Source organism: Macaca mulatta, chromosome 19 (genome assembly GCF_049350105.2).
Source record: "Macaca mulatta isolate MMU2019108-1 chromosome 19, T2T-MMU8v2.0, whole genome shotgun sequence".
NCBI lineage: Eukaryota > Metazoa > Chordata > Mammalia > Primates > Cercopithecidae > Macaca > Macaca mulatta.
Genome location: NC_133424.1, coordinates 63,666,566 through 63,679,310, shown reverse-complemented (window position 1 = coordinate 63,679,310; position 12,745 = coordinate 63,666,566). Strand labels below are relative to the sequence as shown.

General features: G+C 47.0%; 1 pseudogene; it reads left to right on the top strand.

Annotated features, from left to right (window-relative positions):
• Positions 1–1,763: 1,763 nt before the first annotated feature.
• On the top strand, positions 1,764–8,864 carry LOC100425957 (MKI67 FHA domain-interacting nucleolar phosphoprotein pseudogene; annotated as a pseudogene).
• The last annotated feature ends 3,881 nt before the right edge of the window (positions 8,865–12,745 follow it).

Here is a 12,745-nt window from a genome sequence, read left to right as displayed (position 1 = left end):
ATTTAAGAGGCAACAGAAAAAGTCCTATTCAGGGCAGGGCAGGGCACAGTGGCTCATGCCTGTAATCCCAGGACTTTGGGAGGCCAAGGTGGGTGGATCGCTTGAGGTCAGGAGTTTGAGACCAGCCTGGCTACATGGCAAAACCCCCCCTGTATTAAAATTACAAAAATTAGCTGGGTGTGGTGACAGGTGCCTGTAATCCCAGCTACTTGGGAGGCTGAGGCAGGAGAATTGCTTGAACCTGGGAGGTGGGTGTTGCAGTGAGCCAAGATCACACCACCTGGACAACAGAGTGAGACTCCATCTCAAAAAAAAAAAGAAAAAGAAAAAAGAAAAGAAAAGAAAAGAAAGAGAAAAAAGAAAGGAAGGAAGGAAGGAAACAAAATGTCCTATTCAACACCTGCTAATGAGGAGGACTTTGGTGTCATTTATACAGAAAATGTCGTCTTTATTAAATAAGTCATACCCCCACCCTTAAATTTTAGCAGCAAAATGGCTTGCAAAGAGTTTCTGCCATGGTTTGAATGCTTGTGTCCCTCCAAAATTCATGTTGCAACTTAATCCCCAATGCAATAATATGAAGAGACAGGGCCTTTAGGAGGTGATTTTGTCATGAGGACTCCTCCCTCATGAATGGGATTAAAGACTATAAAAGAGGCTTCACGCAGTGTTGGCCCTTTATTGCCCTCCCACCTTCCATAACAGAGGCACACCTTGGAAGCAGAGATCAGGCCTTCACCAGATACTGAACCTGCTGGTGCCTTGATCTTGGACTTCAGCCTCCAGAACCATGAGAAATACTTTTTTTTATTATTTAAATATTACCCAGTTTGTGGTAGTCTGTTATAGCCACACAAACGAACTACGACAGCCTGTAACATGAAGATGGCACCACTCCTGCCCCACTCTCACTAGACCTCTTCATGAAAGCACTGGCAATGCTCACAATGGATTTTGGAACAGGCAGAGATGAACTCTCCCAAGTGGTAATTCCCCCACCTTTATCAACAGCCTCCAGCTCTAGAGAGCACCACATTTTATTTTGTCTTGATTTTTTCTTTTCTTTTTTTTTTAAGATGGAATCTCACTCTGTTTTCCAGGCTGGAGTGTACTGGCATAATCTCAGCTCACTGCAACCTCCGCCTCCCAGGTTCAAGAGATTCTCCTGCCTCAGCCTCCCAAGTAGCTGGGATTACAGGCATGCACCACCACGCCTGACTAATTTTTGTATTTTTTCTTAGCAGAGACAGGGTTTCACCATGTTGGCCAGGGTGGTCTCGAACTCCCGACCTCGTGATCCATCCACCTCAGCCTCCCAAAGTGGTGGGACTACAGGCATGAGCCACCGTGCCCGACCTTAAATTTTTTTGGTAGATATGGGGTCTTGCTTTGTTGCCTATGCTGATCCCAAATTCCTGGCCTCAAGCAGGCCTCCTGCCTCAGCTATCCAGGAGACTAGGATGACAGGAGTGAGCCACCACACCCAGCCTACATCTATTGTTCCCAGACATCTGTATGTGGACACCCTGCAAGCACCTCAACATGTCCAAAACACATGCATTATCCTCCCACGCTCTCCTAAATGCTCCCAGCCTGAAAGCCCTTCTTCCCCTTGTATGCTTGATCTTAGCTTATCATGCTACCATTGCCCAAACTCAAAATCTGAGAAACAACCCTGACTTGTCCCTCACTCTACGTATTGGCAACTCCTAGCCATTCTCCCTCCCAATTATCAGGTGGTGCTGCCTCCTCCACCCTCCCAGCTGCCACTGATCCTGATATTTCATCACTTGGACTGTGTACACATATGTATGTTAAAAGCATAGATGCCCGTTTTCTGCCTCAGGGGAGCTGGGAGCCTGACATTTCTGGGAGCACTGCGTGGAGTTAATGTCAGCTGCTTTTGGCATGGCAGCTTTGTCTGGTCCGGCTGGGATCTCGTTGCTTAACCCACAGGAAGATGTCCAGTTTCAAAAGGAGGTGGTGCAGGTTTGCAAGTGCATAATCCAGCAAAAAAAAAAAAACAAGAACAACTTACTCCTGGAGTAGTCTACATGTGCCACCTACCTAACCTACTTAACGAAACCCAGATCTTTTCATATGTCTCCCAGTTTGGCACTGTGACATGGTTCAGACTGTCCAGAATTAAAACAACTGGAAATAATAAAGGCTATGTGCATTTGTGGAGTTTGAGTCTGAGGATGTTGCCAAGATAGTTGCTAAAACAATGAACAACTACCTGTTTGGTGAAAGACTCATGGAGTGTCATTTTATGTCACCTGAAAAAGTACATAAAGAACTCTTTAAAGACTGGAATATTCCATTTAAGCAGCCATCAAATCCATCAGTGAAATGGTATAATCAGAATCGGACACTAACACAAAAGCTACAGATGGAGGAGTGATTTAAAAAGAAAGAAAAATTACTCAGGAAGAAATTAGCTGGCTGGGCACGGTGGCTCATGCCTTAATCCCAGCATTTTGGGAGGCTGAGGCAGGTGGATCACCTGAGGTCAGGTGTTGGGGAAAAGCTGAGTGTTGGGAAAAAAGCTGAGGCAGGGCTTGCATGTCTGACATAATGTAAAAGAGTCTTGGAACATGTCCGGGATCCAGGGTCTAAAACCCCTCGTGACCTTTGGAACACCAAGCTCTGCGCTAAAGGGTGGAAGGCTGCCCTGCTGCACCATAATCTAAGCCCAGGGCATAAAAGCCCTTGTGGCTTGGATGGAATCCAGGGCTCAGGGCATAAAACCCCTCGTGGCCTCTGGAACGTGTCTAGACTTGCTGGCTCCTTGCTTCTAGCATTCCTAGGCTCATAGATCAATTGTATCTTAAACTAGAAGAACATGTTTCCCATTATCTTAAGTAGCAGAACATGTTCCATATGCTTCAAAGAAAATGTTAAACCATCACAGCTGTAAATCATGTGCTTGATGCACCACTTTCTTTCAACCCCCACATCCTCACCACCTGCTTCTTTGTTTGATCATCAATAAACAGTGCTGGCTTCCAGAGCTCGGGGCCTTTGCAGCCTCCACACTAGCATTGGCCCCCTGGACCCACCTTATGCACTCTTAACTTGTCTTTTCTCATTCCTTTGACTCTGCTGGACTTTGTAGCCCCCATGGCCTGGCGCTGGGTCCGATCACCCCAACATTCCTGGCACCCAACGTGGGGCAACGAAAACCCCAGTGACGGAACGCTAGAGCATGTGAAAGTGGAGGAGGTATTATCAGAGGACACCGAGGACGACTGAAAGAAGCTCGGTGGGAAAGCTGAGCACGCGGAAGAACCAGGGTAACAATCAGACAAAGTGAAAGCAAGTATTCTACTTATTTGAATTTCTTAAAGCATTTACTACGAAGAGGGGCAGTGAAAGTTAGTACTCAAAAATTTGTTATCACTCTTTAGTACAGTAAAGTAGTTTTGCCCATGGTTTCCAGAACAAGGGACTATGGAGTTGGATGAATGGGAGAGAATTCGCAGATATTTTAAAAAGGCGTATAAAGAGGGAGCAAAAATTCCAGTTTCCGTTTGGTCAATGTGGGCGCTAATAAAGGCAGCTCTTGAGCCATTTCAAACAGATGATGAGGCAGATTCAGATGAGGAAGAGGAGAACGAGTGTAAAAAACTAACTTCAGATTCTGAATGCAAGGAGCAAAAACGAGAAGAGGTTAAAGAAGGTGAAACTGAAAAAGGTATATTTTACTAGCCTGTTGGCTCCACCTGCTGAATGAAGTGAATGGCCACCTCCTCCTTTTCCCCTTAATGGGTGAGAAAGTGAATTAGCTGTAAAACTTACTGCTCCTGTACTTGTAACGTTAAAACCTGGAGCAATTGCTGGTGCTATACAAAATTCTATTCAAAAAGCTAGAGCAAGCAGGGTGCAGTGGCTCACGCCTGTAATCACAGCACTTTGGGAAGCCAAGGCAGGCAGACCACGAGCTCAGGAGATCAAGACCATCCTGGCTAACATGGTGAAACCCCGTCTCTACTAAAAATACAAAAAAATTAGCCGGGCATGGTGGTGTGCACCTGTAGTCCAGCTACTTGGGAGGCTGAGGCAGGAGAATTGCTTGAACCTGGGAGGTGGAGGTTGCAGTGAGCCAGGATTGCACCACTGCACTCCAGCCTGGGTGACAGAGCGAGACTCTGTCAAAAAAAAGAAAAGAAAAAAAGCTAGAGCTGAGGGAGACCTTGAAGCATGGCAATTTCCAGTTACTATAATACAGCAAGGAGGACAGAATATAACTAATTGGGTCACTTTTCCTTTTAAGTTACTGAAGGAATTTAAGTAAGCCATTAGTCAATATGGTCTGAACTTTCCTTTTGTGCAAACTTTGTTACAAAATGTGGCTCTTGATAATAGGTTAATACCATATAATTGGGATACTTCAACAAAATCTGTTCTCACTCCGTCTCAGTATTTACAGTTTAAAACCTGGTGGGCTGATGAAGCGCAAACTCAGGCAAGGGAAAACACACAAATGCAGCCACCTGTGCCTGTTTCCTTTGAACAGTTAATGAGAGTTGGCCCTAATTGGGGTAGATTAGAAAATCAAGCAGTAATGGAGGATGTTGCCATTGTTCAACTGCAATCTGTGCACTTACGGGCATGGGAAAGGATAAATATTACAGGGGAAAAACATCCTTCTTTCAGATCTGTCCAACAAGGACCTAAAGAACCATATATTGTTTTTATTACTCGGCTCCAAGAGGCTGTGTATAAAGCCATAACTGATAAAACACCTCAGGATGTTGTAACACAGCTTCCTGCATATGATAATGCTGATGCAGAATGTCAAACTGCTATCAGACCTATGAGACGGAAGGCTCATTTGGCTGACTATATTGGGGCTTGCGACGGTATTGGAGGTAACTTGCATAGGGCTACTCTTTCAGCTCACGCTATGGCTGGATTGAAAGTAGGAAGGCCCCATTTCTCAGGCTCTGGCTCCTTGCTTCTAGCATTCCCAGGCTCATAGATCGATTGTATCTTAAGCTAGAAGAACATGTTTCCCATTATCTTAAGTAGCAGAATATGTTCCATATGCTTCAAAGACAATGGTAAATCATCACAGCTGTAAGTCACGTGCTTGATGCACTGCTTTCTTTCAACCCCTACATCCTCACCACCTGCTTCTTTGTTTGATCACCAATAAATAGTGCAGGCTTCCAGAGCTCGGAGCCTTCGCAGCCTCCACACTAGCGTTGGCCCCCTGGACCCACCTTATGCACTCTTATCTTTTCTCATTCCTTTGACTCCACTGGACTTCATAGCCCCCACAGCCTAGTGTTGGGTTTGATCACCCCAACAGTCAGGAGTTCGAGACCAGCATGGCCAACATGGTGAAACACTGTCTCTACTAAAAATACAAAAATTAGCCAGGCATGGTGGCAGGCACCTGTAATCCCAGCTACTTGGAAGACTGAGGTAGGATAGTTGCTTGAACCTGGAGGCAGAGGTTGCAGTGAGCCAAGATTGGGCCACTGCACTCCAGCCTGGGTGACAGAGCAAGATTCAATCTCAAAAAAAAAGGAATTAGCTAAAAAAGGAATTATGATTTTCCTTCGATTTTCCAGAAAACAGAAAGTATTTCAAAAACTAATTGTCAGACATCTACAAAAGGCCAGGGTTTATATAAGAAGAAGAAAAAGGTTTTAGGCACTCTTGACACTCCTGAGAAGACTGTGGATATCCAGGGCCTCACACCAGTTTGTACACCAATATTTCTGGAGAGACAAAAATCTGAAGTGGCTGAAATGAATGACGATGATGAAGATAATGAAATTGTTTTCAAACAGCCCATATCCTATGTAAAATAAGAAACACAAGAGACTCAAACACCTACACATTCACGGAAAAAAAAGATGAAGAAAAAGCAATCCGTGATTTTCAATGTATTACATATAATATTTCTTCTGAAAAATATAATATTTTCATGAGAGTGGACTTTGTGTTTTACCAGGTACAATGAAATGCAACCCTTGACAAGATTTTCAGAGGTAAAATACACTGTTTTGTCAAGTTAAGGAGAAATCTGTAATTCTGGATTGCCTGCCCTTGGCTGAAATACAGGGGTGCATACCAGCTTGCACTGGCTTGGCTGACATTGCCTCTTTGTCCTAGCCTCTAGTTTTCTTTTGATATTTCATAGCTCTCCTTAGTTACTCTACCTGGATAGAAAGTTGACGACTAACTGCAGGTTTAAGTACTAAACTGCAGCCTTTTTCTTTTTTCTTTTTTTTTTTTTTTTGAGACAGAGTCTTGCTCTGTCACCCAGGCTGGAGTGCAGTGGCGCGATCTCAGCTCACTGCAAGCTCCGCCTCCCGGGTTCACGCCATTTTCCTGCCTCAGCCTCCCAAGTGGCTGGGACTACAGGCGCCCACCACTACGCCTGGCTAATTTTTTTACATTTTTCGTAGAGACGGGGTTTCACCGTGTTAGCCAGGATGATCTCCATCTCCTGACCTCGTGATCCACCTGCCTCGGCCTCCCAAAGTGCTGGGATTACAGGCGTGAGCCACCGCGCCCGGCCTCTGCAGCCTTTTTCTATCACCAGCAGATAAAGACCACCAATCTGGTTTGTCCATCTACATGGTTTGTCAGGGACATTTAACTCAAGAGGGTGCTTTAGATTTCAACATCAGATGGTTGAAGCTGGAAAGTAAATTATATGTAGTGTGAGAAGGCAGTTCCAGTTTTTCGTTTTGTTTTGTTTTGAGACAGAGTCTTGCTCTGTTGCCCAGGCTGGAGTGCAAAGGCACGATCTCGACTCACTGCAACCTCCGCCTCCTGGGTTCAAGTGATTATCCTGCCTCAGCCTCCCCAGTAGCTGGGATTACAGGCGCGTGCACCACCATGCCTGGTTAGTTTTTGTATTTTTAGTAGAGACAGGGTTTCAACATGTTGGTGAGGCTGGTCTCAAACTCCTGACCTCGTGATCCACCCGCCTCGGACTCCCCAAGTGCTGGGATTACAGGCGTGAGCCACCGCACCCAGACCAGCAGTTCCAGTTTTAGCATAGATTTGCTTATGTGTTAGTTCAAATTTTAATAGAGATTCAAAAATGACTCATTTTTACCAATAATGTTAAATTAGTTTTTGTTGGGCTAGCATGGATTCATAACCACCATTTTATACTAGCATCATCAGTGAGGAATTGTATTTCAAGGTTCAAACAAAAACCAGCAAATAAACTTTTTTCTACAAAAAAAAAAAAAATAGCACAGATGCCCACGTGCCATGGGGCTCAATGAGAACAAGCTCCATGCTGAGCCCTTTACATACACCACCATGTTTGAATGTCATAGCAACTCTGAGACAAGTGTTCTTGCTCAGCTCCCGAGTGAAACTGAAGCTCAGAGAGGCTAAGCAAATTACCCAAGGTGACTCAGCTTTTCAGGGGCAGAGCCAGTATGTGACACCAGTCAAGCATGTCAGTTGGACTCCACACCCATGATCTCAACACTTCCTGTACGTCCTCTAATTGTGGCAATGAAGAACTAGGGCTTAGGCCAGGCGTGGTGGTTCACGCTTGTAATCCCCACACTTTGGGAGGCTGAGGTGGGTGGACCACTTGCGGTCAGGAGTTTGAGACCAGCCTGGCCAACATGGTGAAACCTCGTCTCTACCAAAAATACAAACATTAGCTGGTCCTGGTGGCAGGCACCTGTAATCCCAACTACTCAGGAGGCTGAGGTAGGAGTATTGCTTGAACTCGGGAGGTGGAGTGTCAGGCCTCTGAGCCCAAGCTAAGCCATCACAGCCCCTGTGACCTGCACGTATACATCCAGATGGCCTGAAGCAATTGAAGATCCACAAATGAAGTGAAAATAGCCTTAACTGATGACATTCCACTGTTGTGATTTGTTTCTGCCCCACCCTAACTGATCAATGTACTTTGTAATCTCCCCAACCCTTAAGAAGGTTCTTTGTAATCTCTCCCACCCTTGAGTATATACTTTGTGAGATCCACCCGCTGCCCGCAAAACATTGCTCCTAACTCCACCGCCTATCCCAAAACATATAAGAACTAATGATAATCCCACCACCTTTTGCTGACTCCTTTTTCGGACTCAGCCCGCCTGCACCCAGGTGAAATAAACAGCCTTGTTGCTCCCACAAAGCCTGCTGATGGACTCTTCACACGGACGCCGGTGACACAGAGGTTGCAGTGAGCCGAGATCCCGCCACTGCACTCCAGCCTGGGCGACAGAGCGAGACTCAGTCTCAAAAAAACAAAAAAAAACAACAACAAAGGTGACCCCCGAACCCCAACAATAACAAAGGTGACCCCCGAACCTTGACACCTCGACAGGGCTGAGAGGTGAGAAGCTGGGCGAGGGCCTCTAAATGTGGGGAGATTTTAGGGAAGGGAGGCAAAGATGACCTCCTGGACCTAAAAGAGGAGGGAGGACATGAGGGTAGGAGAGGCATTGAGAGGCGCCCACCTTGCCCTTGGCAGGGTCCCCAAGTAGATGGGATGGAATAAATGGGAAAGAGCAGGGACCCCAGGATCTCCAGGGATGGAAGGGGGTTCGGGGAGGAGGATTTAAGGAAATTTGTGAGCCCGTAGGGAATGAGGAGACCCCGAAGGTCGAATCTTGGAACTTCGAAGGTCTAAAGCCAGGAGGGATGAGGAGTGGAGAGTGAAAGGAAGGGTCTGGTTCTAAGCGGTGGATGGGGCAATGGAGCTCCCCAGTGGACCAAGGAGATGCCGAGAGGGATTCTCCCCTCAACAACCCAGTTCCCTCTCTCCCTCCAAGCTCCGCTCCGCATCTCCAGGCCTGGGCCAGGTCTCCCGGACGCTGCCAGAACCTCCCCGAACAAGCGCAGACAAAAGCCGCAGCAAAAAAGCCTGAAGAAGGCTCATATAAGCCCTTGCCATCCAGAGGGAGAAGGCGAGGCGGGCGGAGTACGCTGGGTGGGGATTCAAAAGCGACGCGAGCTCTCTGGCCAATCAGAGCCGAGAATAGTGAGTCGCGTCGCTCAACAAGAAGTGGGTGGGACCCTAACCCATCGCCGCTGGGTTCCCCTACAAATCGGAAGTCTCGCTTCCCCTTACGCAGAAGTTGATTGGTCAGTTTTCAGAACTAGCCTGTCAATTTTGGAAGCTGAGTGAACGGCATTTCCTTATCGACACAAGGTCCCGCCTCCAGTCTCCTAGCGCCACGGGGGCACAAGGGGCGGAACAGAAAAACCTTAAAGGGCGAGGTACGTGGTAAACGAAGAGGTCAGACCCTGGTTTCCAAATGGCGTCAGATCCCGATCTTAGTAACAGGAGAAGCAATAAAAGAACAAGCTAGAACAATCCCATGACGCTAGACGTGAGCAGTACGCGCCATCTGCCTCTGGGATTTAAAGTAACCGAATGGATAGACCCTGACTTGAAATCTGAAGATCCGGGTTCTCATCAGTCTCCAGGAAAGAAAAGCAAGCCAGATCTCTTGGCAAAAATCCTATTCCGGCCAGTCACTGGACGAGTAACATCGTCCAGCATAGGGCGATCCTGGTGCCTGGGACTTCTCCTTAAAATGCAATTTTGCGGGCCGGGCACGGTGGCCTACCCCTGTAATCCCAGCACTCAAGGCAGGAGGATCACGTGAGGCCAGGAGTTCGAGACCAGCCTGGCCAATATGGGGAAACCCCATCTCTACTGAAAATACAAAAATTAGCTGGACATGGTGGCGCATGCCTGTAATCGCAGTTACTCGGGAAGCTGAGGCAGGAAAATCGCTTGAATCTAGGGAGGCGGAGGTTGCAGTGAGCAGAGATCGCACCACTGCACTCCAGCCTGGGTGACAGAACAAGACTGTCTCAAATAAATAAATAAATAAATAAAAATTTAAAAACACCCTGTAATCCTAGCACTTTGGAAGGCCCAGGTGGGAAGATTGCTTGAGACTAGCAGTTTAAGACCAACCTGGCCAACACAGAGAGAACTCTTCTCTATTAAAATAAATAATTTTTTAAAATGTGGATTAAATGAGTTCATATTATTCATTAAAATAGACCTCCAGTCTGGCCAACATAGTGAAGCCCCATCTTTACTAAAAGTACAAAAATTAGTGGGGCGTGGTGGCGGGCACCTGTAATCCCAGCTACTCAGGGGGCTGAGGCAGGAAAATCGCTGGAACCCGGGAGGTGGAGGTTGCAGTGTCTTGAGACAGCGCCACTGCACTCCAGCCTAGGTGACAGAGGGAGACCCTGTCTCAAAAAAAAAAAAAAAAAAAGACCTTCATTTTACAAAATAACGTAGTACTCCCCCAACTCTCAAGGTTGTGAAGAACAAGGAAAGATTTAGAGAGGGCCACAGATTAGAGGAGACTAAGGAGAGAGAGTGACTAAATCCAACATGGTAGTCCAGATTGGATCCAGGACCAGAAACAAAGGACATTAGTGTAAAAACTGGTAAAATCCAAATAAAGCCTGCAGTTTACCTAATAGTCCTGCCAGTTTCTTAGTTGTGACTAATGTACCATGTACATTACATGACAATGTAAGATGGCAACATTAGAGGAACTTGAGTCAGGAGTAGATGAGAACTCTATTATCTTTGTAACTTTATATTTGTAACTTTTCTGTAAGTATAAAAGTATTCCAGGCGAGCATGGTAGCTCATGACTGTAATCCCCTGGCACTTTGGGAGGTCAAAGCAGGAGGATCTCTTGAACCCAGGAGTTTGAGACCAGCCTGGACAACATTCTGAGATTCTGTCTCTATAAAATAAGGCACCTCGTGTGGTGGTGTGTGCCTGTGGTCCCAGCTACTCGGGAGGCTGAGGTAGGAGGATGGTCTGGGCCCAGGAGGTTGAGGCTGGAGTGAGCCATGATCACACCACTGCCCTCCAGCCTGGGTGACAGAGGGGGAACCTGTTTCAAAAAAAACACACAAAAAGTATTGCAAAATAAAGCATATATTTAAAAATATAAAGACCTATGCCGCTCCTCTTAGCTGATTCTTTTCCAGTCCCTGAATCACTATGTTTGTTTTACTTTCAGAAGCTGTTCCCTCCCCAGGAATATTCAACTTCCAGTCTTCCAATACCTTCCTATAACAGCCTTTCCTAACCATCTTATCTACTTGATTTTTTTTTCTTTTTTGAGATGAAGTTTCACTCTGTAGCCCAGACTAGAGTGCAATGGTGCAATCTCAGCTCACTGCAACCTCCACCTCCTGGGCTCAAGTAATTCTCCTGCCTCAGCCTCCCAAGTAGCTGGGACTACAGGCATGCCCTACCATGCCCGGCTAATTTTTGTATTTTTATTTTATTTTATTTATTTATTTATTTTATTTATTTTTGAGACAGGGTCTCACTCTGTTGCCCAGGCTGGAGTGCAGTGGCATGATCTCAGCTCACTGCAACGTCTGCCTCCCAGGTTCAAGCCATTCTCCTGCTTCAGCCTCCCGAATAGCTGGGATTACAGGTGCCTGCCACCACGCCCAGCTAATTTTTGTATTTTAAGTACAGATGGGGCTTCACCATCTTGGCCAGGCTGGTCTCAAACTCCTGACCTCAAGTGATTCGTCCACCTCGGCCTCCCAAAATGCTGGGATTAGAGGCGTGAGCCACCAGGCCAGGCCCCTAACCACGTTATCTACTGTATCTCCCTACCTCAGTGCTTCTATTTCCCCTTGCTCTGATTTGACATCTTCAGGTACTTATTCTTACAGAATATATGCTATGTATGTCTCATCTGTCTCCCTTACAAGCATGCAAGTTTCCTGAGAGTAGGGGCCATGTCTATTCTGTCCCCAGTGTGCACCCTGGAGCCCAAAGCATAGCAGGCATTGAGTATTTCTTAAATGAACGCATGTAAGAATGACGACTGCTTCTCAGCAAAACACTGTCACAACTACCAGCAATAACAATGAGTAAATATCATTTGTTCAGCCTAATTGTGGTCCAGATTCTGTGTTTACTAATACACGGGTAATATCACAAAGAACCTGGACGGCAGTATTAGCCCCATTTCTCAGATGGAGAAACTAGGGCATAGAGACTAGAAGGACCTAGAGTTACAAAGCAAGGTAGAGCCATGGCCCCTAGTAGAACCCAGCGCTTAGAATGGCTAAGACCCCCAAACCATCTACCACGCCCTCTGCCCTGGGGAGTGTCCACATGTCCAGATTTCCCTACCTAAAATGTCCCTTGAGTCCTAAATAATCTGTCTTGAGGATATGGCAGGAATAAACAGAGAATGAGAAACAGAGAGACAGAGAGAGAGAGAGAAGGGGGCAGGGGTCCCGGGACTACTGGATCTGAGAGAGGAAAGGGTCTGGGGACCCAGAGTTCGGGGTCTGAAGAAGAAGGGGCTGGAGCATGGACTCCCGGGTCTGAGAGAGGAGGGGCTGGGGCCCTAGACTTCCGGGTCTGAGGGAGGAGGCGGCTGGGGATCTGGACTCCTGGGTCTGAGGGAGGAGGGGGCTGGGGATCTGGACTTTTGGGTCTTAGGGAGGAGCTGGGGATCTGGACTCCTGGGTCTTAGGGAGGAGCTGGGGATCTGGACTCCTGGGTCTGAGGGAGGAGGGGCTGAGGATCTGCACTCCTGGGTCTTAGGGAAGAGCTGGGGATCTGGACTCCTGGGTCTGAGGGAGGAGGGGGCTGGGGATCTGGACTCCTGGGTCTGAGGGAGGAGGGGCTGAGGGGGTGCTGGAGGACTGAAGTAAGCTGTCTCGAGGAACTACATCCAGGTCCCCTGCTGTGCTCTTTCTTTCAGGGGTCCGGATCACTCCGCGAGCC